A 27043-nucleotide genomic window follows, 5' to 3' on the forward strand; every position below is an offset into this window, starting at 1 on the left:
GTTCTAAGCCAGAAAACTGTCTCGAAATCCATAAGCGATAACTTGCCGGAAAATGATCCAAACATCCCGCGGTTCAGGAATAAGGGAGATAATTATGATTGCAATCAAAATCTAGCTCCACAAGATCCAATGAGTAGATGCGAGAAATACTAAAACTGCAAAACAAAAAACAAACTGAAAATAAATGTTCTTGGTTGATGCAAGATTGCCAAGAACCGGGGATGCTCCTACATGAGACATTCGAGGTTGTTGAAAAAGTGACTCCCTCACTTTGCTGGAGTTAGAGGAAAACCAAGGCAGTCCACCTCTTCCTGAGAAATCCAAGATGAATCTTCAACTGGTTTGTCCTTCCATTTCACAAGATACTCCTTGTACTGATTGCTTCAGGTGTTATGCCCAATCCTACTGTCCAAAATGTCTTCAATTTGATCTGGTTCCTTTTGGGGCAACTACTTCTCCAAGTCTACAATACTATCTTCACTGAATTCTCAATCATGATACTGATGTAAATTGACAATGTTGGATATAGGTGAAATACTCAAACTATCTGGTAGCTCCACTTCATATGCATTTTCGGAACTGAATTTCCTCAAGATCTTACAACGTCCAAACTTCCTCATCTGTAACTAAATATAGGTTCCAACTGTAAATCTTTCTTTTCTCGGGTACATCATCACTTCATCGCAAACTTCAAATTCCTTATGTTTCCTTCTCTCATCTACTTTCTCCTTATATTTGATGTTCATACCCTCCAAATATTGCTTAACCTGAACATGTAAAGCCTTCATATGATTTGCAAATTCTTCTGCCTCTGCACTTCTCTTCTCTTCATTACTGATATCTCTCAATTATGATATACCTCTAGGGTGTGCTCCGGTAACAATCTCAAAAGGTGTTCTTCCGGTACTCCTATTCACTGAATTATTGTAGGCAAACTCGACTTGTGCAAGAATCAAATCCAAACTTCTAGTCTTCTCTCCAACTAAGTATCTCAACAAATTTCCCAAACTCATGATTACCACCTCTGTCTGTCCATCAGTCTGTGGGTGAAAAGTACAACTAAATTTCAAATTTGTCTTCATCTTCTTCCAAAGTGCTCTCCAAAAATATCCAACAAACTTAGTATCTCTGTTGGAAACTATGCTCTTAGGTAATCCATGCAATCTCACTACCTCCTTGAAAAATAAGCCAGCTATATGCACTGCATCAGATGTCTTCTTACAAGGTATGAAATGAGCTATCTTTGAGAATATATCCACCACCACAAATATAGAATCATCCCCTCTCCGTTTCTTCGGTAATCCAAGTATGAAATCCATGCTTATGTGCTTCCAAGGTCTCTTTGGTATTGTCAAAGGCTTATACAATCCCACAATCTAACTACTACCTTTTGCAACCCGACAAACTCTATAGCTCTACACAAATTTCTTGACATCCTTATGAATTTGAGGCCAAAAGTAATGTTCACTCACCAATGCTATTGTTTTGTCAATATCAAAGTGTCTGGCTAATCCTCCACTATGCTTCTCCTTTATCAGATTCTCCCTCATAGAAATCTTAATTATGCACAACTGAACTCCTCTAAATAACATCCCATCGTGAATGAAATAATCTAACCACTTACTCCTATCTACCATAACTAGTGCTCTACATGCTTTCCAAGGTTCTAAAAAATCTGGGTCATCATCATAAAGGGTCTTCAACTCTTCATATCCTAATACTGTCACTGTTATTTCTGCCAGCAAATTCCTCCTACTCACTGCATCAACAACTATGTTTGACTTTCCACTTAAATGCTTCAACACAGAGGTGTAACTCTGCAAAAACTCTACCCATCTCACATGTCTCTGATTCAACTTACTCTAACTTTCAAATACTACAAAGATTGATGATCGGTATACAACACAAACTCTTTAGGCAACAAGTAATGCCTCCACTTCTTCAAGGCTTGAACTATGGCATACAATTCCCAATCATACACTAAATATCTCCTTCTGGCATCATTCAACTTTTCGTGAAATAAGCTACTGCTCTCCCTTCCTGACTCAACATGGCTCCGATTGTATTCCCACTTGCATCATAGTCCACTTGAAATACTTTGTTGAAATCCGATAAAGCTAACACAGGCAGCTCAGTCACCTTCTGCTTCAACATTTCAAAACTCTTATTTTCTCCCGTTGTCCATTTGAATTATTTCCTATCTCATCTCATTGTCTTAGTCAATGGGCTACAAACTGAATTGAAATTCCTGACAAACTTCTGGTAGAAACTAGCCAATCCATGAAACGATCTTAACTCTCTAATGCTTTCTGGTATAGGCCATTCAACAATTGCTTTTACCTTCTCCAAATCCTTTTTCAATCCATCCGTAGATATCACAAATCCTAACTCTTCCTTCATGAAACTGCACTTAAGATTTATCAACAACTTCTCTTCTCTCAATCTCTACAAAACTTGTCTTAAATGCAACATATGTTCCTCCTTTGTCTTACTGAAAATCAGAATGTCATCCAAATATACAATAACAAACTTACCCAAGAATTTCTTCAATACCTCATTCATCAATCTCATGAAGGTACTTGGTGCATTAGTCAACCCAAAAGGCATCACCAACCATTCCTATAATCCTTCATTTGTCTTGAATGTTGTTTTCCACTCATCTCCTTCTCTAATTTTGATACGATGATATTCACTCTTCAAGTCTATCTTTGTGTAGTATTTGGCTCCACTCAAGCAATCCATTATGTCATCCATCCTAGGCAAAGGAAACTGGTACTTCACTGTGATCTTGTTTATTGCTTTGGAATCGGTACACAACCTCCATTCTCCATTAGTCTTAGGTGCTAACATGGCTGGTACTGCACAAGGACTCAAACTTTCTCTGATTAAACCTTTCTTCAACAATCTCTGCACTTGTTTGTTCAGCTCCTCATTCTTTGTTGGTGTCATCTGGTGTGTTGCTTTGTTAGGAAAACTATCTCTGAGAATTAGGTCCATGCAATGACTGACACTTCTCACAAGTGTTAATCCATCAGACACATTATCCAAAATGATGTTCGCATACTCTATTAGTAAATCCTTTATCTCCTCTAGTTGTTCTTTATGCTCTGGGTTCTCAGTCTTCTTAGGAACTAAGGCAAAACACACATTCTCATGTCTCATTTCATCCAGGAATTTCCTTCCATCCACCAAACAGATTCTAGCATTCATACAAACTTCACTCTTCAGGGGCTCCTCCATGGGTAACAAGGTTTGTTTCATCCCATTTGCTACAATAGTGTATATGTTCTTTCTCCCATCATGTATTGCTTGTCTATTATACTGCCGAGATCTACTCAACAAAATATGATAAATATCCATAGGCATAATATCACACAAAACTTCATCATGATAATTTCTAATTTTCAATTTCACCAAGCATTGCTCACTTACTAATATCTTATGATCATCTTGAATCCATGCTATCTGACAAGGTTTAGGGTGTCTTAATCTTTCCAACTTTAATTTATTCACCGTCTCTTCTGAAACAAGATTATCCAAACTACCACTATCAATAATGACTTTACAACACTTACCGAATGCCTTACATCTGGTTTTGAACAAATTTCTCCTCTACAGGAGTTCTTCATCCTCTTCAGTATGACACAAGGCTTTCCTCATCATCAACAGTTCTCCATCTTTTGGTTTGTTAGCTGATCTGGTAGGGTTTTCTTCTACGAATTTTGTTCTCCCAGTGTTCTCTAGCTTCTTACATTTGAAAGCACGATGTCATTCTCCTCCATACTTAAAGCAAGTTCCTTTAAATACTCTCTTTTCTTGTCTTGTGATATGTTCCAAAACCTTCATTTTGGAAACCATAAGGTTCTTTTCTCCGGTAGAAATTTCTATCATCCTTCCGGTATGAACTACCATCTTTACTTACTTTCTTGTCTTTGTTCCGATCTATACAGGTTCCTCATCCTCCAGAATATCCTCTTCCTCCTTGAAATCTTCCTCTGGAAAACCTTCCACCTCTACCTCTTTGTCTCTGCTCATGTCTTTTGTTCATCTTTTCTTCCTCTTTCAAGGCATATTGGTAAGCTTCCTCAACACTCTACAGCTTGATCAAACTGAGTTTATCTTGTATAGACATCCATAATCCATTCAAATATCTTGAAACTCATTCAACCTCTTTGTCAACATGTCCAGATCTGATATTCAACTTGTAGAATGCTTCGGTGTACTCCTTCACACTTGATTCTTTCTGCTTAAAGTTACGTAATTTCTAGAACAGGTTCACTTGATAATCAACTGGCATAAACTTCAATTTCAACTTGACAACCATCTACTCCCACGATTTGATCTTCTCTTTACCTCTTCTTTGTCTATCAACCTGCAAATGTTCCCACCAAAGAGATGCATGACCTTTTAACCGAGTACAGGCATATTTCACCTTCCTTCCTTCCGCGGTGTTCTCAACATCAAACTACTTCTCCATCTCCAAGATCTAATCCATCAATTCATCTAAATCCAAATTACCATCATACTCTAGTGGGGTAAAATGTGGTTTGGTGTTCGCCCTACTTAAAACCCTCAAGATCCTTTCCTCATCTAGAATGATCATCGGTGGATTCATTGCTGGTTATTTTGGTGCTTATTCTTCCTCATATTCACTCACATCTTCAATATGTCAACATCTTCTCTGGGTTGTTTCAACAACTTCTAACTAGGCTACGATTCCTCTCAACATTTTCATTACAACAAGGTATGCATTCCCACGCGCTCCACCATTCCTTTTTCCTCTTCGCGCCAGCCCTCTACAACTGGAGGTCGGATCCACAGTCTGCCACCCCACAACAAAATCTTTAGGACAACATAATCTCTAGAACAAAATCTTGCTCTGATACCACTTTTATGCAGTCACGATTAGGAGGGACCTCAATGAGATCTATCTGTACCGTGCAACAAAAGTAAAACACTACGAAAGCAAGACAAGATGATGGAGGCAATGCAAAACTGATTGATTATGTCATGAAAAACTGTTTACAGTCTGTCGACAACATGTGGGCTATAAGATTCGACTCACTAGCTTGATACAAACATGCTCAATTACAGTCTCGGTTTATACCAAACCTCTTAACCTCAAGATAGATCTTTTTTGGTTCTAAAAACTTGCTTCTACAAGCTAAATTGCATTGATTTATATGGTCTAGAGGGATTTGGTCGGCCCAAGAAGAATCAAACAATGATGAACACGATGAAATGTGTAAAACAACTAGGTCGACCTCCACCAATGAAAATCCAAATGAAGAAGTGTGGACTAGAGGGAGGGTCGGCCACACGCCAAGGAATGTTGGAAACAACGAATTAGGGCTCCACAAGCTAAGGAAAGGATCTACAAGGTTTGCCAATAGCAAATAGGTCCAAGTGGTTCCGATGTTCTAAGCTAGAAAACTGTCTCGAAATCCGAAAACAATAACTTGTCAAAAAATGATCCAAACTTCCTATGATTCAAGAATAAGGGAGATAATTATGATTACAAGCAAAATCCAGCTCCGCAAGATCCGGTGAGAAAATGCAAGAAAATGCAGCAAGAAATGCTAAAACTGTAAAATAGAAAACAAATGTTTTTAATTGATGCAAGATTGCTAAGAATTGAGGATGCTCCTGCATCAGATTTGGATTTGATTTGACTTATCAATCCACCTTCAAGTGATATTCACAAGTGGGTGCTCACAACCATTGATTATTTTACCAAGTGGACTAAGGCCATAACACTAAAAGAGGTAAATGAGACTGGTATCCTAAACTTTTATGAAAATTCAATCACAAGGTTTGGTGTACCTGAATCTATCACTTCAGATAATTCTTTAGTTTTTTTATTCATAATAATAATTGATTGGGCTATTAGGAATGATATTTATTTGAATACTTCTTCTAAATATTATCCCCAATGCAATGGTCTAGCAGAGTCAACAAAGAAGAACCTTCTCAGGATCATTAAGAGGACTACGATTGATATCCAAAGAGCATGACACACTAAGATAAAATCAACCTTATGGGTTAATAGAATAACTCCCAAGAGGTCTATATGATTTTCACCTTATACATTGATTTATGGAAAGGAGGCAAGGCTTCCTATTTCACTTGAATTTCTAGCCCCTTGACTTAGTTAATCATCTTGATATGATACATAAATAACTAATGGTTGCAAGGTTGGCACAATTGGTTGAGCTAGAAGAAACAAAGAATGATGCCATGAAGAATATGGAAATACATCAAGCAAAGGTCAAGAGGTGTTTCAATTTAAAAGAACAACACCTAAAACATTCAGGGAATGTGACATAGTTCTTAAGTGGGATGAGTTTAAAAGAAGACTTGGAAAACTCCAAGTTTCATTCATTTTGGAGTGGACTATACATAATTTATGAGTGGGAGCAACACAATGCTTTCCAGTTGTCCAAGTTGGATGGAGAGATGAATCCAACATTGATCAATTGGATTCACCTCAAGCACTTCTTTTGAGGTATAATTAGTCTTTTGTACATATTATGATAGATTTTTAGAGATCAAAAAAGTGTTGTAGCTGTGGACACCCAAAATTGTCCAGTCTAATTAAATAAATATTTTATTTATTTAATTATTTAAGCTTAATTCTTCTATTAATTAAATAAATCTTTATTTATTTAATTAATTCATTTATCCTCTTCTAGCCTTATTTCTCATTTAAATAAATACATTTATTTATTTAAATTATACTTTTCCTAAATTAAATAAATATCTTATTTATTTAATTGATCTCACTCCTTCTATTAATTAAATAAATCTTTATTTATTTAATTAATTCATTAACCTTTTTTACCCATGACACATGTCATTCATCTCTTAATTTATACACTACCTACCCTTTTCATTATTTTATTATTTTCTTTACCTACCCTCTAATCATAGCCGACCTCCTTTTACACCTCTCAATCTTATCCGTCCATTTCATATAGTGTCTTCTATATAAGGAGATGCTTCCTTCATTATCAAACCCTAACTACTTGATCAATTGACTACTTGGCATATGCGATCCTACTTGCAACCACATTCCGTTCTTTGTTGAGCTCTTGTGCACATAAAATCTGAGAGCAAATATGTCAAGCAAGATCAATGGAGATAGGAAGAATGGAGATCCAAACCCTATTGGACATGTGATGGTATAATCTTTGTGATTTCATTTGATTTGCATTATCTTAGGTAATCTTCATATGTTATGGTGGATCTTTGTTGTTGTTAGGCTAGGGTTTTGTGGTTGAATTCATTTAGCCTTTCAATATTGTTATTGTTGTTTCCATTTTCACCATATACATTTTGGCACACCCCATGGGACATGGATTTTTGTTAGATCTGTGTTTTTTGCAGATTTTTCTAACCCTATATTGTTGTTTTGTAAAACAATTTGGAGAATAATCTTGTGCAGCTAGGGTTTTGAACACAAAATCAAGATCTTGGAGAGATTTGATCATATCTCACAAACAGCTTGTAAATTTTGCACCAAATTTTTTTTGCAGGTTGAAAAAACTATCAAGAGCTCTCAATCCAAAATTTAGAATTTTTGGAGTACATTTTCATTTTCTATGAATTTTTTATGATTTTTAATAAAAATTTAATTTTGAGAGCAAATGAGAGAATTTTTTGGATTTTCTTACATTTTTGAAAATATCTCATAATTATACACAAGATTTGTTTTTTGTGATTTTAATTTTGATGCAAAATATTTCCCTAAAAATCAAATCTTTAAAAATTAGGGTTTTTCCTTATTTTGATTAGATCTCACAAACGACTTCTGATTTTGGTATCAAATTTTTTGTGTAGGTCAGGAAAAGTATTAGAAGGATTTAGTAAAAAATTTAGATTTTTCGAATCACTTCTTCAATTTATATGAATTGTTTATGATTTTTCATAAAAAATTAATTTTGAGAGCAAATTAGCAAAGTTTTTGGAGTTTCTTACATTTTTGGAAATATCTCAGAATTATACATAAGATCTATTCTTTGTTATTTTAAATTTTATGCAAAATCATTCCTCAAAAATTAGATCTTTGAAAATTAGGGTTTTGCATTATTTTACTCATATCTCACAAACTGCTTGGATTTGTTGCAGAAATTTTTTTATACAGGTTTGGAGGACCATCAGGACTCTCCAGTAAAAATTTCAGATTTTTTGGATCGATTTTGCATTTTATATGAATTTTTTATGATTTTTCATAAAAAATTAATTTTTGGAGCAAATTAGCAATTTTTTTGGATTTTCTTACATTTCTGGAAATCTCTTGAAATTTTACAGGTGTTCTTTTTTTTATGATGAATCAGATCTTTGAATTGGTCAACAAAATGCATTGTTGAAGGCCCCTATTTCACAAAGTCTTTTGGATCTAAAATTTATCTAACTTGTGTGCATGCAGGAAGGGGTGATTATTTCAAACAATTCAAACTACTAATAAATCTTTGTTGCAGGTCTTTGGCAAGGGTTTTTGGATTTTTATTGTGTGCCTTGTTTTCATAGACTAGCAAACACTTCAATTGGTGCACTAGAATTGAATCATTGTCTTTTGTGTCTTGAGCAATAGGCTCTTTTTTTTTAATTTTTAGAGGGCATGTCTTCCCGTGTGGTCATTAGGACTACTAGTGAGAAGAGAACGACCCAAGTGGTAGCGAGGAAAACCCACCTCTTTCGAACCACTATAAACAACTGTATTCATGGTGAAAACTATGGATAACGTGTGCTGATTAGTTCATACCGACACTATGTCTTCCCATAAACCCGTTTGATCAAATTTATTTGATCAGTTGTAGGGCGTAACCCCTACCGACTGGGAGCCTTCTGTATTTATAGAGCTAAAAGTGCCGCATGTATGGCCACACGAGCGGATGCCTTTACTAGCACCTTTTTGTTTTAGAAGCCAAAATCCTTCTAGTTGTTGAGGCAGGAGGTCGGACCTCTGGTAGCGGCCCACACACATACGGTTCTTAGTAGAGATACAAAGTTCGCCACGGGGAGTTTTCATGGGGACTAATGCTTGGCTGACCCAAGAAGTGAGTGCCGAGGGTGGAGCCAGTGAGGTCAAGCATCTAAGTATTTGCTCTGAATAGCATAGCCTCGGGGGTAAAACCTCATGTGGGATCAACAACTATTGTCTTGGCCAGCCATAAGAATTGTGCTTGACTTATTTTAAACATTCAAAACATTCAAGACCAAACAGCAAAACATTGTGTCTTTTGTGTTTTCAAGTGTATGCAAAACATTTTTACATCAAACAACACACTTTTCTTGGAGTCATTTTGAGTCTTAAACACTTGCAAACATTGAGTCCTCATCAACATTGTGTCCTTTTGTCACGAAAAACAGTCAAACATTTAGATTTGGTCACAACCAACAACTTCACAAATTGGAAAAATTTTACAGTTCAACAAACAAGAGCAATCAGTTTCGGAATTCTTGAGCTTCCTAGGTTGTTTCTCCAGGTTTTCATTTAGCATTCAACTTGTCTTTGGGTCTCACAAAGTCCATCATTGCTTTACATCTTGCATTAAATTTACATTTGTCTAAACTTGAGTCAAAAGGTCACTTGCTTGTCCTCATCATACTTTGTCAACACACTACATACAACAACATTTTGCTAAGTGGTCCCTCATCAAGGTCTATCACCTTTGGGTCTCATTTGGTCTTACTTAGAGTCAAGGTCAACTTACCTCATCAAGAGAAACTATCCTCTCTTTGGAAGTCACACCTACTGTACTACATACATACTTGGTCTTACACTTTGGACATTGCAAGTACACCTCAGATTCATTTACATTCCGTCCAACTCTTGGTCTTCCATACTTTTTCCATTTTTATCTAGTCTCACACATCTCGGTCAATACCTAGTTCATGGTTGAAACCCGTCTTCAAAAATCTAGGAGAGAAACTAAAGAGGCTCAAGAGTCCGCAAACATGAGTTCTTACAAGTATGACAATGATATCTTTTTCAATTCTGATCATACTACATTACCTGACATGGATGCCTATAGAAACATTCCAGATATTGAGAACATGGATACTACAAACAAAAATGATACACACAATGATGATATGGACAACTTTTCAGTACATTCAGCAGATGTGGAAGAATCCATTATGGATCCCTGTTTCAATCGATTGGTTGAGGAAATAATGAGGAGGGATAGACAATACTTCTTACAAATGATGGCACAAAGTGGAGCCAAGATACCTCATGATTTTGACATGTCTCAAATAATGGAAAATCGGCCTTTGCAACAACCTCACTCCAACATGGATCAAAGGAGGCCTAATAGTGGAGGCAATAGAAGACCACATCTTGTGCCTGAATCACCATCATCTTTGTTTCAAAAACCAGAGGTCCCACATACACATGGTCAAGCATATGATACTCACCTTCGCAGACCATTATGGAAGTCTTATGCAGAGAAATATGCTCAATCACATATCAATGCTAAGGATCAACCACCAAAGCAATTGGATATTCAAAGGCATGCTCAAAATTTGGACACAAGGAAACCCCATGTCAAATTTGGGGGCAACACATTAGAACATGACATGCCTGTAGAGTATGGTATACATGGACAAAATAGATATCGTGTTCCTCAACATGAATCTATACCAAGTGGTCCATATATGCAGCATCACTATAGACCTCCTCCATATGAACATGTGTATGGTCAATATCATCCATATATGCAACATGCTCCTCCTCCAATTGGTGCCTCAAGCATAGGGTATGGTCCAAGAACTCGATCTCCACCTAAGAGCAATTTGGAGCAACAAATTAGGGACTTACAAAAGAAAATGGAGGACATAAATACACAGAAACCAGCATACACAATGAGAGACATATGTCCTTATCCATTTGACAAGAGCATTCCAATGCCTCCTTTTCCTACACACTTTGTGATGCCTAAATTTGATAAGTATAGAGGAAAAGGGGGACCTAAGGCGCACATAAGATAGTTTTTCACAGCTTGCAATGAGGTAGCAGCAAAAGAAACATATTTGATGAGATTATTCCCACAAAGCCTAGGTGATCAAGCTATGGAATGGTTCTCCCAACTCCCACCTGGTATTAAGTCATGGGGTGATCTAGCAGAGGCATTTATTCAACATTTCTCCTACAATATAGAGACAGACATATCAGTCACTACTTTGTGCAACACCAAGCAAAAAGAGGGAGAGTCTTTTGCATCATTTTTACAAAGATGGAGGAATCTATCCAGCAGATGCTCTTGTGAAATTCCACAAAAACAAATGGTAGAGATGTTCACCCATAATGTTAACAAAGACATTGGCTATGATCTAAGGAAAGCTTGTTTGTCCACCTTTAAGGACATCATTGAAAAAGGCTTAGCGACAGAAAAGGTCCTAATTGAACAAGGAGTCATTAAGATATTCAAGGAAAACAAAGATGACTTTAAAGGAAAAGACAAGCCAAGATTTTGGAATAAAAACAAGAACACAGTCAATGATGGTGTTGTTGATGCCAATACAGTGCGACCCAAATTCATTTTTTCCAGATCAAATCAGGTGAATACTCAAACAACTTCTAAATCACGAAGGGAGTACACTCCATTGGGAGAACCACTTGAGTCAGTTTTCAAAAAGCTAGTGGCAAACAAGGTAATCACTATTCTAGATTTTCCTCCATATGAACCAAAGGTTAAACCAAATTGGTGGAATGATGATGAATATTGTGAATTTCATAAGAGCAAGGGTCATAAGACAAGAAATTGCCATCAACTGAAGAACATCATACAAGATCTCATTGATAGGGGTGACATTGAGATTGAAGAGCACTCATCCAATCAAGAACATGAGATGTTTAAGGAACCATTCCCAAAACATGACAAAGGAAAAGCTAAAGTCACAGATGATCAAACCAACTATACCAGAGCATCCTACAACTATGATTCAACTATCAATCACATCTCGATGGACAATTATGTCTCTACCATTATCATCAAGGACAAAACGCCTGAGAATTCTACCCAAAGACCCAAGATTGTCCTAAAAGGCATTGGATCTTCTTCTGAACCTACCTCTGAATTTAAAGTTACAACTCATCGAGGTAAATTCACTTTGCAATGTGCTCCAACTAAAAATACCGCTTCCTCATCAACCAAACCTGAGTATGACCTTGTAGAACAATTAGGGAAGACACCCGCGCTCATCTCCATCCATGAGCTCTTACGCATATCCCCCGCACATAAATCCATTCTTGACAAAATCTTGAGAGAAACTGTCATTCCTACTGATCTGAACGTGGACCAATTTCAAGCCATGGTGGATACATTTCCATTTCACACTCCCTTACATTCCCAGAAGTTGATGACGCCTCCGTAAGTCAAACACATAATGCACCTTTACACATTGAAGCCTTCCTACACAAACATCGAATAAAATGAGTCCTAATAGATGGAGGAGTGGGTCTAAACATTTGTACATTGAGCACTATTAAACAATTGGGATATTCAGACAAGGCTGTGAATTCTACAAACAAAATCACCATCAAGGCATATGATGATGAAGAGCGTTCATCCAAGGGCACAGTCACCTTACCTCTTAGAGTTGGGCCTATTACAAAGGATGTGGTTTGTCAAGTCCTAGACCTAGATCTCACATACAACATATTGTTAGGACGTCCATGGATTCATGAGATGAGCGCAGTCCCATCTACATATCATCAATGTATCAAGTTTCCACACAATGGAGTTGAAGTGATTGTCAAAGCTAACCCAGATCCGTTCATATATTGCAACAATCTGCAACCTAGATCAAAAATAACAATCCCAGTCAATCGAGAAGCTATTCCTTCATCGACATATGTGGATCCAGAATCATTGAAAGCTTCTACATCAAAACAAGCAGAGATCAAAGAAAAGTTCAAGATTAAAGACATGAGATGTGGTGAGTATATCTTTCATGTTGATCAATTCCCACTATCTCCTAAGACATCCAGTCTACATGAACAACCTACAAACAACTTGCAATTCCAAGGAATTGGGTGTGAACCACTTAGTGTTGTGGCTACTAAGTCTGAATGCAAATCTCCTCTAGTGGTGCAAGCAACTCTTGATATCAACAGTCCTAAGAGTGGTTCCAGTGAAGAATCTATTGAGCGTATCGCTAGCCCTCTTGAGAACTCACATAGCTTTACCATATCATCCGCTCATTCCATTTCAACTTCTTTCCCATACTTGGATCAACAAGAATTAAAAAAGCCCTTACTCATTGGGGATCAAAAAATCAAGCTACGAAAAGAAAAATCTAAAAGTCAAAAATAAAGAAGTCCTTTAGTCCAAATCAAAATCAAAAGCTATTAGACTCTGCAAAAATCAAAGTCAAGGATAAAAATCCTATGAAAGAAAAAGAACAAGAGTTGATCTCCCCTAATATCAAAATAACTGGGGGCAAAAGTTCTACATTTTCAAGTCAAAATGCATACTTGTTGATCATAAGTCTCCATCATGCTATCCTACTCTCACTTCTTTTCGCAATCACAAGCCTTCATCACTCATCCACTTGTTTCACACATCCATTCCCTTCTAGTGATACATCATGGACCTTTAATGGAGCTTCCTTGAAGGACTTTGTTATTAGGGATGCCCGAACTTCTATAGGTGACACGCATACGGGCCTACGTAGTCCACACACTAGTAATTCTATCTCAGTTCCTTTATCAAGGAAGACAGTCACTTGAGATACACATCATTCAATCAAGGAACAATGCAGCTACAATCATAAGATAAAGCCTCACACATTTGAGGTGGGTGACTTATTTCTCAAGGAGAATCCTAAAAATTAGCAAGACAGAGAGAAGAAGGGCAAGTTCGAACCAAATTGGCTTGGTCCTTACATCATTACAGTAGCATATGGATCTGGGGCATATTAGCTCTCAACTACAGAAGGTGAACCTTTGGAGGATCCTATCAACAACATGCACCTTCGCAGGTTCTACACATAGCTCTTTGGAGTATCCTAATTCAAAAAATACAAAAAAATCAAAAAAATTCAAAAATACAAAAAAAAATTATAAAACAAAAAAAATCGTTACTTGGTGAAAACCTGGCAAACAGGCGCCTTGTGACACAAAAAACATTGAAAAATAAAAAAAAGTAAAGAGAAATAATTTCATCCAACGGTGAAAACCACTTCGGTGGCGCCCTGGGCAAGTACCATGGTGAAAATTGGGTCACCAGCGCCATGTGTAGAGACATTGTTCCTCCCTCCTTCAGGATTCTCTTTCATCACTTCACTTTGCACACACTCACGACCAAGTCATCCATAATAAACTTACCCATTCTCATCATGGCTTGTTATTGATCTACCCAAGATTGGTTAGCCATTCATAATAAACCTCCCTTTTCACCTCCCTTTCCATCCATAATAAATCAACTCCTATCTGTGGCTAAGGCAGATCCTACGTCTAGTGATGGGTGTGGAACTGAGAACATCACATGTTTCGAGGAGTACAGTTTCTTCCAATTTTCTTTAGTTTATCCGTGCACAATCCGCAATAAAGCAACATTTGCATCACAGATCCACAATAAAGTTTCATCTTCTCCACAATAAAGTATTAGTTTCATGGATTCAGTCAGTTTCAGATGAGACACAACAACAACAATGGGCTTCAACAAATCAAATCTTTCAACAGACTCAAACAACATATGGTTCAGTGCTATCTATCCTTTTTGTGAAAGTAATATTTGTGACCACAATCAAACAAGACTTATACAAGTGACAAGAGACACTAAACTTGAGGACTACAGTGGATGTTGGTGTCGAGTCTTGGTTTTCTTTTGATTTTATCTTTTTGGTGACATGTCTTTTGGCTTTTCCAGGATGTCTTTGACTAGAGATTTTATCTCCAGGATGTCTTTGACTAGAAAGGCGAGGATGGGGTATCGTCACCTATTTGTATTTGTTGTCTGTGGATTGTCTTTTAGTAATGCTATGACTTGTCCAAGGATATGAGGACACTGTGAGTCTAGTATGAACTGGGGCATTCTTTGTTTGTGACTATCTTATCTCCATGCAAACAAGTACAATGACTTTCTGGGTCAAACATATGCCTCGATTGTCATAACCTACTTGCCATAATAAAGCTCAATGATGATAACGCACAAGAAGATCTTTCACTTTCATATCTTCTATCTTTCATGCCCCTTTCTTGATTGACTTCCATCGTCCTTCTCGAGTCCGCGTAGCCTACTATCACATGACTGAGTATAATGACACACCAAAAACATTTGCATTTCATGTAGTTGCACCTACATTACCACATATAAGCATTTCATACATACAAATAGATATCACAACTGCATCACATCCTACACACAACACCTGTTAGCACAATTTACATTTGCATTATCATATTCATCTGCATTACATACATTCACATTTGCATCATGCATACACATATAAAACATAAAAGAAAAAAATATTGTATTTCATTATATACATATTTGCATCCATATCATAAGCATCACATAAGAACATCTCATCACATAGGTACACATGCATATAGCTGCCGCAAAGATGAATCATCTCATATATATATAAAGTGTCATGATACAATGATGTCAAAATCATATGGCTACAATCACCCGCAGGTGTCTACATCATCATACAAAAATGGTACAATACTGATACATAGGGAGCCCTCTACGGCTATGATGAACTCCCTCCCTCAGAGTCAGCTGGCCTCGACGGAGTCTGAGCCCTAGAAGGACCCGCCCCAAGATCATCTCTCCTGGCCCCTGTGTCCTCTGCAGCCACCCCTCGTGTCGCCCTATCTGGACAGAGGAACCCACTGATAACTCCTGCCAACACTATTGGTAGTGCTAATCCTGTCCATGTCATGGTATCCCATGCCACGTGTCCCACCCTCATCTCTAGTCCCGGATCCTAGAACACTCATCTAAGGGCATCCTTGTCTCCATCTCGATCGTATGGAATCAGCTCCCCATCGATCGGTATCCGCAGAATCCTGTATACATCCTCCAGGGTGACTGTCATCTCCCCCATCGGCAAATGAAAAGTGCAAGTCTCTGAGTGCCATCTCTCCGCCAGTGCAGTCAGCAATCCCATGTTCACCCAAAACTCAGGCACATGCAGAATATGTCTCAATCCCATAGCCTCAATCGCAACTTGGTCCTCGGCTATCAACTTAGGTCACAACCTCTGAGTTGATGGGAATCTCTCTCGTGACTCCAGCATAGGCAAATACTCCTGCAGTCACACAAATCAATCATCTCAGTCCTAGTGACACTCACTATTCATCACAAAGTGTTGCTTCTATCCTAGTGGTACTCCTCATTCATCACAAAGTACTACGTGTTTGGCACTCCCTATTCATCACAAAGTGCTGCTCACATTTGCACTCACTGTTCATCACAAAGTGTCTTGATCTATCTTATCCTAGGGCCTATGCTTGAGTGAATCCTCTTGAGTAGTTTCCTAATTGGCAACGTATGTTCTATCATAGAATTGTCAATCCTAGCCCTATTTGCTATCCTAGTCTTCCCTAGAGGACCTGCTTGAATGTATCCTCTCAGCAGCTTATCCAATCGACAGTGTATGTTCATCACAGAACTGCCGATTTGACCTAGAAGACACAAATTCACATTTTTGGACACAAACGTGCTTTCATGACATAAACGCTCTTTTAGACCGCATAAACGCGCCTGGCACCAACGCAGATGCGCCTACACGTTTTTGACATTTTTTGGAGCCTATTCTAAGCGCATTTATTACATTACCTAGCATGCATTAATGACAACAATAAATGCATCAAAGTACAAGGAGATTTTGTGGTACTTACTGGCTCTCCTGCCTCTGCTGGCCTCTGGAATCAGCGAACGCGGTCGAATCTGTGAACCAAAGCCATCGTTGCTGACTGCTGCTGCTCTTTTCTCTCTCTGCACTCTAATCTCTTGGAGGTGTAGATGACAATGAGGATGTATTTCCCTCGTGGTCTATCTTATAGATTGCCCTAGCCCTCATTTTCCAAGTCAGACTTCATTATCCCGTGACTCTGTCATTTTATCTGGTCAGTCCATTCTAGCCTTCCTTTCTTATCGAGAGATTGTCTGCGATCTTTTCAGACATTTTCATCCAATCTCTCGAGGGGGCATATCATTCCCATCTTGGGGCAACTTTGTATCAGTTCATATTATCTTCTTTGAAACAACGCGACAAGCCGCATTGTCTCAAAGAGGGGCAAAATGTAGACACCCAAAATTGTCCAGTCTAATTAAGTAAATATTTTATTTATTTTATTACCTAAGCTTAATTCTTCTATTAATTAAATAAATCTTTATTTATTTAATTAATTCATTTATCCTCTTCTAGCCTTATTTCTCATTTAAATAAATACATTTATTTATTTAAATTATCATTTTCCTAAATTAAATAAATATCTTATTTATTTAATTGATCTCACTCCTATTAATTAAATAAATCTTTATTTATTTAATTAATTCATTAACCTTTTCTACCCATGACACATGTCATTCATCTCTTAATTCATACACTACCTACCCCTTTCATTATTTTATTATTTTCTTTACCTACCCTCTAATCATAGCCGACCTCCTTTTACACCTCTCAATCTTATCCCTCCATTTCATATAGTGTCTTCTATATAAGGAGATGCTTCCTTCATTATCAAACCCTAACTACTTGATCAATTGACTACTTGGCATATGCGATCCTACTTGCAACCACATTACGTTCTTTGTTGAGCTCTTGTGCACATAAAATCTGAGAGCAAATATATCAAGCAAGATCAATGGAGATAGGAAGAATGGAGATTCAAACCCTATTGGACATGTGATGGTATAATATTTGTGATTTCATTTGATTTGCATTGTCTTAGGTAATCTTCATATGTTATGGTGGATCTATGTTGTTGTTAGGCTAGGGTTTTGTGGTTGAATTCATTTAGCCTTTCAATATCGTTATTATTGTTATCCATTTTCACCATATACAGTAGCACATAGTTTTGTCAAGTTTTCTTTCCTCTGAGTGTTGATGCACATTTTTTTTTCAATTGGGCCAGTTGTTTTCTTAGTTTTAGTTGGTTTTATTTTTGTTTACGAGTCTTACTAGCAATGTCTAGGTTTGATTATGACTCTATAGCCCAATAGATGTTAATAAGTAGCTGGTCTTTTGTGTTTTAACTAGCAAAACACAAGTAAAGGTCATCAATAATGTTTCCATTTTCTTTGTCTTTTTAGTCTAAATGATTAATTTCTTATTCCATGTTTGCGTTGCTTAGTCAAATGTTTGTCCCAAATTCATTGCCAAGGTTTTGAAGTCTTTTGTCATCATAAAGGGTAACCACCTATGTTGCATCCTTTTAACAAGTTTTTAAAGTTTGGACTTTGTCTTTTGGAAGGAATCTATATTTGGCTCTAAGCTTGTCAAAAAGTCATGTTGCAAAGCTTTGGAGGAAAAAGATATTTTGAATGAAAGTTGTTTTTCAATTGACCAAGTTGATCTTGCTAGGTTTTTCCCTAGTTTCATTCTTCTTGTGACATATTGAAGCTTTCATGGAATGACTACACAAGGATAATACCATAGAACAGGTCACGAGGAAGACTTTTGACACGTTGTAAAATAGAAAGAGGTATAGGGTACACTATAATAGAAATACATAGTAGTTTGGTACGTTGCATAGTTAGAGAGGGTTTCATGGCACACGACATGGAGAAGGAACAGTTTGCCATGTTTGGACCCTAATCTAATCCCATGAGAGTTTCTCGTTGTCAATACGAATGATGATTTCCCTCTTATAGTGCACAGTGTTTGAATACCATTTAGTGTTGTTCTGTTGAGACCTGCATGTTTTTTGTAAAGATCATGACATACTTGGAGAAGTCACGCATGCATAAGAGAATAAGATTCATGAAACTTATAACTATAGAAAAATAGAGTATGTGGGCATCACAAGGACAAGAACCATTATGAGTTTATGGGGCTATCACAAAGCTATGAGAAAGGGTACAACTTGTAGAGTATCATAATAGGTAAGTGCCAGGAGGGACAAATGTAATGAGAAGGGCCCTGGAGGGAGTATACAAACTATAGTGATAGAGAACAAGGAAATGTCAATGACAATGGATTAATGAGCACATGAGTATGGTTTGAAGAAGGACCCATGAACATAAAAGAGAACAATAGAAATTGATAAAATGAGGATGCTAAGTTGATGCTAATGAAGAAAGTGCCAAGAAAATGATAACATAAGAACAACAAGGTACCTTAAGAAGATGTAGTGACAATGTGGAAGATGGACATTCATTGAATGATAGGGGTATGCACTAAGACTGGCATATCATAGTTACAAAAGGGTAGACCATGATATGAAGGTGAAATAGAGAAATATGATAGAGCCAAAAAGGTGAGAAATAGGTATTGTTACAAGTATACCATGAGTGCCTGTCATATGACATACCTATACAACATCTTTAGCAAACAATCATCAATAAGTAAGTAAGTGGGCAACGTGAATGAATGTCATCATGAACACAGATATGGACATCGAAGAAGCACAGGCAAAACCAATCACGATTGTTTGTGAAACAAAATAATCTAAGGTACAATCATATAGGGTATGTATACTGAGCTAGAAGATGATCACGACCTTACATAAAAATGAAGGATATTTGCATCTGATACAACAAAATTAAGACATGCGATAATGATAAATGTAAAAAAGGAGATGGGTACATGAAATGTGATGCGGGAAAATATAAGCACAAAGGTCATAGAAAGAAGTATAGTAGTCTTATATAAGGCCAATTAAGTACATGAGATAGTCTTGACATACACAATGGCAATGGATAGTGACAATCATCATCAATAGAGCTCACAATCATAAAGAATCAATAATGAACAAAACAATAACAAATGATGCAAAAATAACATGATGATGTTGTGAAAAGGTGAGCAGTCCAATGAAGATAGTGTTTATAGGTCTAATTTTGAAATGATAGAGTTCAAACTAGAAGGGCAATACACTAGCAATGCAAAAATATTTTGTTACCACAGTTGTAATCTGATGAATCAAAGTTCTTAAGCCTACGAAGAAAATTTGTGCTATAAGAACTGAAACCCCTATAATAAACCATGTTATGACCCTTGTGAAATGAGTTATCAATTTGTTACAAGTATGAAGGCACATTCATGAAGGTTACAATGAGAAAATAACATAGGTATGCAAATCTTGTGGAATGTGAGGACCTTTGTTAAAGATCTCGTTGCTACTAATATTAAAATGATAAGTGATAGTCACTTCACATATATAGTAGTAGAGTAAATAAGATGAAATGAACAACATAGGAGTAGAAAAGAGAGATGCTTAAGGGAAATAACCCTTGTCTACAACAATAAAGGTTTTAGACCAAGAACAAAGGATATGGTAACAAATGAAGGTATTTGATGCAGGAGCATCCCTGGTTCTTAGTAATCTTGCATCAACCAAAAACAATTCTTTTCAATTTTTTTGTTGTTGTTGTTGCAGTTTTAGTATTTCTTCCTGCATTTTCCTGCATTTTCTCACCGGATCTTGCAGAGCTGGATTTTTCTTGTAAACATGATTATCTTCCTTATTCCTAAGCCACGAGATGTTTGGATAATTTTTCAGCAAGTTAGCGCTTCTGAATTCCGAGACAGTTTTCTGGCTTAGAACACCGAAACCGCTTGGACCTATTTGCTATCGGTGAATCTTGCAGATCCTTTCAGTAGCTTGCGGAGCTTTAGGTCATTGATTCCAATGTTCCTTGGCATGTGGCCAACCTTCCTTCTGATCTACACTTCTTCCTTTGGATTTTCTGGAGGATTTTCATTGGCGGAGGCCGACCTGGTGGTTTTACACGTTTGATCTTATTCTTTGGCATTTGATCACTTGCGGGCTGATGCAGATCTCTCTTGAGCATATAAATCAATGTAATTAAGTATCATAATTCATTCTAGAGAATATAGAAGACATATTTTAAGATTTAGAGGTGTGAAGTTGATCGATTTAGTAATTAAGCATGTATGTAGTAGGCCAGTGAGTTGAATCTTGTAGTCTGAATGTTACCGACCATTTGTAATCAGTCTTCATGATTTAATTCATTCAGTTCTGCATTGCCTCCATCATCTTGTTTCAGAAGAAATGGTGAATAAATCGAAGTTGGAAAGATTGAAACACCCTAAGCCTTACCAAATAGCATGGATTCAGAATAATCATAAGTTGTTAGTGAGTGAACAATACTTCATGAAATTAAAAATTGGAAATTATCATGATGAAGTTTTATGTGATATTATGCCCATGGATATTTGTCACCTTTTGTTGGGTAGACCTTGGCAGTTTGATAGATAGGTAATACATGATGGAAGGAAGAACATATACACTGTTGTAGCAAATGGGATGAAACAAACCTTGTTACCCTTGGAGGAGCCTTTGAAGAGTGAAGTCTGTATGATGCTAGAATCTATTTGGTGGATGGAATGAGACATGAGAACGTGTGTTATACCTTAGTTCCTAAGAAGACTAGGAAACCAGAGCATGAAGAAGAACAACTAGAGGAGATAAAAGAGTTGCTAACAGAGTATGAAGACATCATTTCAGAGAATGTGCCTGATGGATTACCACATGTGAGGAGCATCAGTCATTGCATGGACTTGATTCCCAGAGCTAGTTTGCCTAACAAAGTTGCACATCGGATGACACCAATAGAGAATGTAGAGTTGAATAGACAAGTGCAGGAATTATTAAATAAAGGTTTGATTGGAGAAAGATTGTCCTTGTGGAGTACTAGCCGTGTTAGCACCTAAGAAGAATGGAGAATGGAGGATGTGTACCGATTCTAGAGCAATAAATAAGATCACAGTGAAGTACCAGTTTCCTTTGCCTAGAATGGATGACATAATGGATTGTTTGAGTGGAGCCAAATACTACAAAAAGATAGACTTGAAGAGTGGATATCATCATATCAGAATCAAAGAAGGATATGAGTGGAAGACAACATTCAAGACAAATGAAGGATTTTATGAATAGTTGGTGATGCCTTTTGGGTTGACTAATGCACCAAGTACTTTCATGAGATTGATGAATGAGGTATTGAAGAAATTCATGGGTAAGTTTGTTATTGTATATTTGGATGATATTCTAATTTTTAGTAAGACAAAAGAGGAACATTTGCTGCATTTAAGACAAGTTTTGCAGAGGTTGAGAGAAGAGAAGTTGTTGATAAATCTTAAGAAGTGCAGTTTCATGAAGGAAGAGTTAATCTATTTGGGATTTGTGATATCTACGGATGGATTGAAGATGGACGCTAAGAAGGTAAAAGCAATTATTGAATGGCCTCCATTGGAAAGCATTGGAGAGGTAAGATTATTTCATGGATTGGCTAGTTTCTATTGGAAGTTTATCAGAAATTTCAGTTCAGTTTGGAGCCCTATGATTGAGACAATGAGAGGAGATAGGAAAGAATTCAAGTGGACAACCAAAACAAATAAAAGTTTTGAAATGTTGAAGCAGAAGGTGATTGAACAACCTGTATTAGATTTACCAGATTTCAATAAAGTATTTCAAGTGGACTATGATGCAAGTGGGAACACAATTGGAGCAGTATTAAGTCAAGAAGGAAGAGCAATAGCTTATTTCAGTGAAAATTTGAATGATGCTAGGAGGAGATATTCAGTGTATGATCAAGAATTTTACACTATAGTTCAAGCCTTGAAGAAGTAGATACATTACCTGTTGCCTAAGAAGTTTTTGTTGTATACTGATCATCAAGCCTTGTAGTATTTGAACAATCAGAGTAAGTGTAATCAGAGACATACGAGATGGGTAGAGTTCTTGCAGAGCTATACCTTTGTGTTGAAGCATATGTGTGGAAAGTCAAACGAAGTTGTTGATGCATTGAGTAGAGGAACAAGTTTGTTGACCAAGATGAGAGTGACCAGTGTTAGGATTTGAGGAATTGAAGACCTTGTATGATGATGACCCGGATTTTGCAGAACCTTGGAGAGCATGTAGAGAACCGATTATGCTAGATAGAAGTAAGTGCTTGGATTATTTCATTCAGGATATGATGTTATTCAAAGGAGTTTAGTTGTGTATACCTAAGAATTCTATGAGGGGGAATATGATAAAGGAGAAGCATAGTTGAGGATTACTCGGACACTTTGGTATTGACAAAACAATAGAATTGGTGAGTGAATATTACTTTTGGCCTCAGATTCAAAAGGATGTAAGGAAATTTGTGCAGAGCTGTAGAGTTTGTCAAGTTGCAAAAGGTAGTAGTCAGAATGTGGGATTGTATAAACCTTTGACAGTATTGGAGAGACCTTGGGAGGATATAAGCATGGATTTCATACTTGGATTACCTAAGACTCAGAGAGGAAATGATTCTATATTTATGGTGGTGGATAGATTCTCGAAGATGGCTTATTTCATACCTTGTAAGAAGACATCAGATGCAATGCATGTAGCTGACTTATTTTTCAAAGAAGTGGCGAGATTACATGGATTACCTAAGAGCATAGTTTTAGACAGAGATACTAACTTTGTTGGTTATTTTTGGAGAACACTTTGGAAGAAGATGCAAATAGATTTGAAATTCGGTTCTACTTTTCACACACAGATTTATTGATAGATAGAGGTAGTAAACTGGAGTTTGGGAAATTTGTTGAGATGCTTAGTTGGGAAAAAAAACCAGAAGTTGGGATTTGATTCTTGCACAAGTAGAGTTTGCCTACAATAATTCAGTGAACATGAGTACTGGAAGATCACCTTTTGAGATTGTTACTGGAGCACACCCTAGAGGTATATTAGAATTGAGGGATATCAGTAATGAAGACAAGTGGATTGCAGAAGCAGAAGAATTTGTAGATCACATGAAGGCTTTACATGTTTAGGTTAAACAACATTTGGAGGATATGAACAACAAATATAAGGAGAAGGCAAATGAGAAAAGAAGACACGAGGAATTTTAAGTTGGCGATGAAGTGATGGTGTATATGAGAAAAGAAAGATTTCCAGTTGGAACCTATAACAAGTTGTAGATGAGAAAGTTTGGACCTTGCAAGATCTTGAGGAGATTCAATTCTGGAAATGCATATGAAGTGGAGCTACCAGATAGTTTGAGTATTTCACCTATATTGAACATTGTCGATCTACATCAGTATCATGACTCAAAATTCAGTGAAGATAGTGTTGCAGACTTGGAGAAGCAGTTGCCCAGAAAGGAACTAGATCAGATTGAAGACATTTTAGATAGTAGGATTGGGCATAGCACCCAGAGCAATCAATACAAGGAGTATCTTGTGAAATGGAAGGACAAACCAATTGAAGATTCATTTTGAAATTCTTAGGCAGAGGTGAACCGCCTTGGTTTTCCTCTGACCCCAGCAAAGTGAGGGACTCACTTTTTCAACAACCCCATATATTTGATGCAGGAGCATCCCCAGTTCTTGGAAATCTTGCATCAACCCAAAATAATTCTTTTCATTTTGTTTTCTATTTTGCATTTTTTAGCATTTCTTATTGCATTTTCTTGCATTTGCTCACCGTATCTTGTGGAGTTGTATTTTGCTTGTAAATGTGATTATCTTCCTTATTCCTGAGCCACAGGATGTTTGGATAATTTTGTGGCAAGTTATCGCTTTCGGATTTCAAGATAGTTTTCTGGCTTAGAACACCGGAATCGCTTGGACCTATTTGATATTGGTGAATCTTGCAGATCATTTGTGTAGCTTGCAGAGCTTCAGGTCATTGATTCCAATGTTCCTTGGCGTGTGGTCAACCTTCCCTCTGATCTGCACTTCTTCCTTTGGATTTTCTGGAGGATTTTCATTGGTGGAGGCTGACCTGGTGGTTTTACGTGTTTGATCTTGTTCTTCGATATTGATCCCTCTTGGGCCGATGCAGATCTCTCTTGAGTATATAAATCAATTTAATTAAGCATCATAATTCATTCTAGAGAATATAGAAGACATATCTTAAGATTTAGAGGTTTGGAGTTGACCGATTCAGTAATTGAGCATGTATGTAGCAGGCCAGTGAGCCGAATCTTGTAGTACGAATATTACCGACCATTTGTAATCAGTCTTCATGATTTAATTCAATTAGTTCTACATTGCCTCCATCATCTTGTCTTGCTTTCGTTGTGTTTACTCTTGCTACATGATCCAGATATATCTCATTGAGGTCCCTCTTAACCGTGACTGCACCAGTATTCACAACAATAAATGATGTTAACACTTAATAAGATGGGAATACAATAATGTAAAATACCTAATGGTCTTTGATTACAAACTAGATAAAAATAATAATGTGGTCACATAAATCTGTCCATTTTAATTAAATGAATATTTCGTATTTATTTAATTAAAAATCCACTACTCCATTAGTTAATTAAATTAATATTAAATTAATTCATCTTCAAACTTTCTCCTATTAATTAAATAAATTATTCAATTTATTTTAATTAATTCATTATACCAAATTCACAATCAATTAAATGAATAAATTCTATTTATTTAATTAAATCCCCCTTTTCCTCTTTTAAATAAATTAAATAAAACATTTATTTAAATCATTTATACCCCCACTTGCATTTTCCTACAAATGCAACTTGCACCTATTAATTGAAATAAATTAATTTTATTTTAATTAAAATCCTATTTTCCCTCACCCACCAAATCCACTTGCACTCCTAAACCCCCTTCTAAATTCTTCTAGAACCTATCTAATCCTAATCAATTAACCTAATCCATCCCCTAATTATTTGTCACATTCCTAAGCAACTTGGAGTCACTTCTCAAAGACTTCAAAGTCTTTGAAAAGCATTTAATGCTTTGTGTGTTCAACAATCTAACCTCTAAAGTCTTCCAAAACCACTAATGGCTCTTACATGACCATTAATAGCTCTTACATAACCATTTATGGTTAAATCATCTTGCACTCATGTGTCTCCTCAAGCATTTATTGCTTTGACCATGGTTATCCCTTTTGCCTTTGCACAAGAGTTTATCCATTGGATAAAACTTTTATTATTCATTCAACCTAACCTTGACCTTAACTCCTAAGTTAACTCTTAGGTCATGTCAAGCATTTAATGCTTATTCCCTCTCCTCTCAACCTATCTCACATTGACACTTGTCATCCTGAGATTAGGTTGAAAGCCTTCACATGGATTGAATATCATTCAATCCTGACCCTTGTTGAGATTACTCAATCTCAACCATCCATTGCTCCATTTTTCCTATTAATAGAGCCCATTTCTTCATAATCCAGATCCTGAAAACTTGTGTGCATCTAAGTTATAGTAAATTCTAGAGAGCATTTTAGCATAAATCACTAATATCTTGTTATTTTGGTCTAAAATTAATCATTTTAGCATCACAACATCTAATATTAGCTTTCATTCACATTTGCATAGCATTGTAGAGTAAACATTTCAATCTTGAACCTCCATAAGCATCCATAGTGCAAAAAGCTGCTGAGAGCTACACTAGTTTGGAACTTGGAGAGGAGAGGAACAAAGGAGAAGGAGCTAAGAGCGTGTTAGGAGGCATTTGGAGATGTCTCATTATATTTACTTTCCTAGTTAAATATTTTTTCATGTTTTTAGTGTCTCTTTTGATATGCCTGCTTAGATTAGTTTTTGGTTGATTAACACTAATAGTTTCTTGGTTTTGTGTGTTATTCCACCACAGGTTCTAGTCTAACCTTCCCCCCATTTCACAGTGCATCAAATAGTAAAGGAAAGTGTTTTAAAAAATCCTATTGAAGGGAAACTAAAAGAGTGAGAATGTGATGTGAAGAGCATGTTATATAAGAGCTAGAGGTTTAGGACAATCATGTGACAATCCCTTATAAGGGGAAGAGAATATAGTAGTTAGTGAGGTTAGTAGTGCAGCCAATGAAAGAGGATTGTGATGACAACATAACAAGGGATGACAAAGAAATGGAGGCATGATAGAGTTGTAAGTTATCAAATACAGT

This window comes from Cryptomeria japonica, chromosome 7, assembly GCF_030272615.1.
Source record: "Cryptomeria japonica chromosome 7, Sugi_1.0, whole genome shotgun sequence".
Taxonomy (NCBI): Eukaryota; Viridiplantae; Streptophyta; class Pinopsida; order Cupressales; family Cupressaceae; genus Cryptomeria; species Cryptomeria japonica.